Source organism: Erythrolamprus reginae, chromosome 3, assembly GCF_031021105.1.
Source record: "Erythrolamprus reginae isolate rEryReg1 chromosome 3, rEryReg1.hap1, whole genome shotgun sequence".
NCBI lineage: Eukaryota > Metazoa > Chordata > Lepidosauria > Squamata > Dipsadidae > Erythrolamprus > Erythrolamprus reginae.
In genome coordinates this window covers 229,759,395-229,764,228 of record NC_091952.1, presented here as the reverse complement: position 1 = coordinate 229,764,228, position 4,834 = coordinate 229,759,395, and positions in this window count along the sequence as shown.

Genomic DNA, 4,834 nt, shown 5'->3' with positions numbered 1-4,834 from the left:
CTTTTCAACTATTTTCTCAGTAGCTTTCCTGTACATCTCAACTCCTGTTGAAGATACTTTTCATTGTACTGTCTGCAGTGCTGGATTAAGCTAATTCTGAAGTTGTTTGTATTCAGAACCTAAAAAATTGTAACATAGTTTTGTGAGCCTGCTCTGCCTGGCTACCACAGATACTTGAGAGTGAAATAATAGGTAGTGATTAATATATATAAACTCTATAAATTGTAGCTACTGATTTTAGCCCCTAATTATTAAAATACAGTGATACCTCGTCATACAAACTTTTCGAGATACAAACCCGGAGTTTAAGATTTTTTTGCCTCTTCTTACAAACTATTTTCACCTTACAAACCCAAGCCACCGCCACTGGGATGTCCCGCCTCCGGACTTCTGTTGCCAGCGAAGCGCAACGGAAGTCCAAAGGTGGGGTTTAGAGGACATCCGTGTTTTGGCGATGCTGCAATTTCACTGAGGCTCCCCTCACTGGGAAACCCCACCTCCGGACCTCCGTTGCCAGCGAAGCCCCCATTTTTGTGCTGCTGGGATTCTCCTGCAGCATCACAAAAACACGGAAGTCCGGAGGTGGGGTTTCCCATGGAGGGGAGCCTCAAGGGAATCCCAGCAGCGCAAAAACAGGCGCTTCTGCTGGCAAAAGGGGTGAGTTTTGTGCTTGCACGCATTAATCACTTTTCCATTGATTCCTATGGGAAACATTGTTTCGTCTTACAAACTTTTCACCTTACAAACCTCGTCCCGGAACCAATTAAGTTCGTAAGATGAGGTATCACTGTATTTGTAAATATTAATTTTTTTAAGGTCATTTTTGTAATGATCTTAAAAACATGTCTAGTAAATCATGTGCCAAGCCTTTGCTTGTAGAAAATTGATAGATGTTGTATTTTGTGCCCTTTTTTATTCTCTGCTAGATTCACAAAGTTTGAATGGTTTCAAAAGAGACATTAATTCCATCATTAAGGCAGGCTTGAACATAAGATAGTTTTTTTAATTGGTGCGGCCAAAAAGAGTTGGTTTCTTCTTCCTTCATAATTCGCTGCATTTATGAGAACAGGTCCATAACCATCCATAGACTGAGGAAATGGATGGTTGTTCTCCTTTTATTCCAATCCCTCTCTTTATCTGGCTATAAAATATAGCATATTATTTCTCAGCTGCCATTATCTCATAGGCAAACTGCTTGGGAGATATCACTAGTGAAGGCCAATGCGAGGCATTATTTATCATCATCAGATATGCTTTCCAATGAATTTACTGCCTACCAAGATATTCCAGGTCTCCTTTGGAGACATTGTTGCCATGGTAGAGAGCATGTGCAATTTTTTTTCTGTTTATCCAATTAGTCGTTGCAATGAACGGTGAAGTCCCAAATATATAATTCACCATGGTAAAAATCAAAGTAAGACAATTACAGTTGTGTATAAATTATAAATACAAAGAATTTGTATGAAACGTTGGCATTTTTAACATCTAAATATACCTCTGGTAGTAGTTGCATGTAGGGTTGTTAAAGATTTTATGTTTTCTGATCCCTCAATTATAAGTTTTTTTGTTCTACAGTCTTGAGTTCTTTCTCGTTACCATTTTAGAAAACAGGCAGCAAAGTTTAATTCCTCTTCATGACATGGACGAAATTGGGGTTTTGTCAATTCAGAGAAAGTTTCCTTCTATGGAAATTACCTTGTGCTTTTCCCATGCACACATTGATCTGGAAACAACAAAGAAGATCTGAAGAATAGAAATGCAGGCCCAACATGGAAAATATCTCAGTCTCTCAGGTACAAAGTCATATGATGCCTTTTCTGATGAAGCATAAGGAGGACAGAAGGAAAAGGGGGATCATGATCGAAACATTTAAATATATGTTAAAGGGTTAAATAAGGTCCAGGAGGGAAGTGTTTTTAATAGGAAAGTGAACACAAGAACAAGGGGACACAATCTGAAGTTAGTTGGGGGGAAAGATCAAAAGCAACGTGAGAAAATATTATTTCACTGAAAGAGTAGTAGATCCTTGGAACAAACTTCCAGCAGACGTGGTTGGTAAATGCACAGTAAGTGAATTTAAACATGCCTGGGATAAACATATATCCATTGTAAGATAAAATACAGGAAATAGTATAAGGGCAGACTAGATGGACCATGAGGTCTTTTTGTGCTGTCAGTCTTCTATGTTTCTATCTTTCTAAGGTATATTACAATCAGGGCAAATTAAAAATAAAACCTTGCTCCCTGTGCCTTCATTAGAGATAACAGTAACATGGCTGAAATTCCAACGTATTACAGTTTTTCTAACAGTAGTGGAAGATAAGGCAGGAGCCCATATTGCAGAAAAGCCAATAAGTTGCTCTTCCGTTCGCTTGCATATCCCTTTCTTTTCCACTTGAAAGCTTTTTGCTCACCAAGAATGGGGGCGGGAAATGCATTACTCCCTTCTTAGGTCCACAAAAGGGGTGGCCGGTGGTTTCCTTCCTCTTAACTATAAAAAGCTCCTTGTGGCCTCTATCCTTATCTTCTAAAATCTCATTCTGAGAGTGGAAAGATGCTATTGAAGGTCTTCAGAAGATTTCAAACTGATAGCCAGAATGAAAGGCAGGCTGAGGCAACCCTTGAGATTTTTCATACATGACATCCCTCCAGTTTACTTAAAATCAACACAATTTGTCTGACTGTTTACAAAACTGAGTTTGTAACGTTTCTCCATAGGCAAAACCCAAATGGGAAAATTCAGCATCAGAGAGATTGCTTTATCAATCTGAACAATATTTTACTTCCTGCTAAGAGGCAGACAGCAGCCTGAATTTTCCCTTGTTAAGCCTACTGTTAGATTAGATTAGATTAGATTAGATTTATTGGATTTAGATGCCGCCCCTCTCCGCAAACTCGGGGCGGCTCACGACAAGGTAAAAACAATACATAATAACAAATCCAATACCCACCAATCCAATTACAATGTTAAGCTAAAAATTTCATTAAAAACAACCCCAGAATATTAAAAACCGAGCACACAATCAATCTAACACCAGAACAACATGGGCAAGGGGGAGATATTTCAGTTCCCCCATGCCTGACGGCAGAGGTGGGCTTTAAGGAGTTTGCGAAAGGCAAGGAGGGTGGGGGCAATCCTAATCTCACCTGGCACCTATTCAAGTTGGAAATATTGAAAATGTATGAGGAGGTGTGAACTGCAAGCGTAAGATGATACACAGTAGATGACCTGAATGGGTCCTAGGCTAGATTTTGGGGAGGGGAGGGCAGAGGGAGGTACTATTCTCATAGATGCTAGAATCTCCTAAAATGTTTAAAATACCCAACAAGGAAGATCAGGTTTTTCTTCATCAATAAGCAATGACTCAGATGGATTTCAGAAGCAATGTGGCCTGGTATCCTTTGGGATTCATAATCTTACTCCTAATAGTTTGATCTCTTATAGCAAGCATAACAAGTTTACAGTGGTAACGTCCCCCCCTCCTGAACATAAGATGTTAGTAGAAAAATCTTGCCTTCAGAAATGTTCTTCTTTTCTTTTGTATTCTTCATTGTGCCAAAGAAAAATACAGAATGCTATTTTAGACTTCAAATTCTTAAAATTGTTTTCTCTGAATTCTTTAGTTGCTCAGAAGTATTTTTAGTGCATTGCTACTTTCCCACTTTTGTGCTTAAGGTAAAACAATCCCAGTTGAACCCTACCCCTATTTACACAGGGGTAGGCAAAGTTGGCTCTTGTATTGCATGTGGACTTCAACTCCCAGAATTCCTGAGCTAGCATGATTGGCTCAGGAATTCTGGGAATTGAAGTCCATAAGTCATAGAAGAGCCAACTTTGCCTACCCCTGCCCTAACCCCATGATGGTGAACCTGTGGCACGCATGTGCATGCACCTCCCACTAGTTTACAGGTCTGCCACACATGCGTGTATGGCGGGGCACATGTGGGAGGTGGGTGGTATGCACATGCATGTTGGGCACACAGCCATGCATTCTCGGGGCGTCCACTGGTCGCATGCACAGGGTGGGTGTCGTGTTTGGCGCTCGGCACTGAAAAGATTAGCCATTACTGTCCTTCAAGAATCTCTTTACCATGCTTGAATGTTTATCACATCTCCAGTGGAACACAACCACTAAACTATGTTATATTTCTGTGTCACACTTAACCCAGTTCCTTCATACTATCACTTGACCTGCAGCTTCAGAAAATAGCACGGTCAAAGGACCAATAGCAACTTCATTGTTTTACTTAATGAACTCATTGTTACTTTATAACAGCCACCACAGATTATGCGATTAACATTAACTCCCTTGAAATGGGCCGGGTTTAATCTCAACCTTTCAAAATACTGTTATATGTCAGTATTGGATCTCTCACTCTGTACCTGGAAGTACCATAGAAAGTCTGAGATGAGTGATTAAAGCTTATTTATTGGATATATATTCTGTGCGAAACTTACTCAGTTTTCATAGCCAGGGTGGAACTTGGCATTTGTGGGTCAGTTTCTAAATAATTTTACACCGAAGTAGTTATTGCGTATAAAGTGTAAGGAGCTGATAGCTCTATATACAAGGGAGAAGCAGGCCTAGAGCATCCATTAGTTAAAAGATACTGTACCTCCAAATCTTTTCTTCTGAGAGAGTTTCCAATGTGCCATAGCCTGAAACTAGGTTATCACACATCTGTCTCCATGCATATCAATTCTCATCTATGTATTGAGTGAATGAGAATTGAATGTTTTTAAACTTTTAGGATGTTTTTTAAGTCTTTTAACTGTTATTAATTGGATCAAATTGTTTTATTATGTATTGTTTGTTGTGAGCCGCCCCGAGTC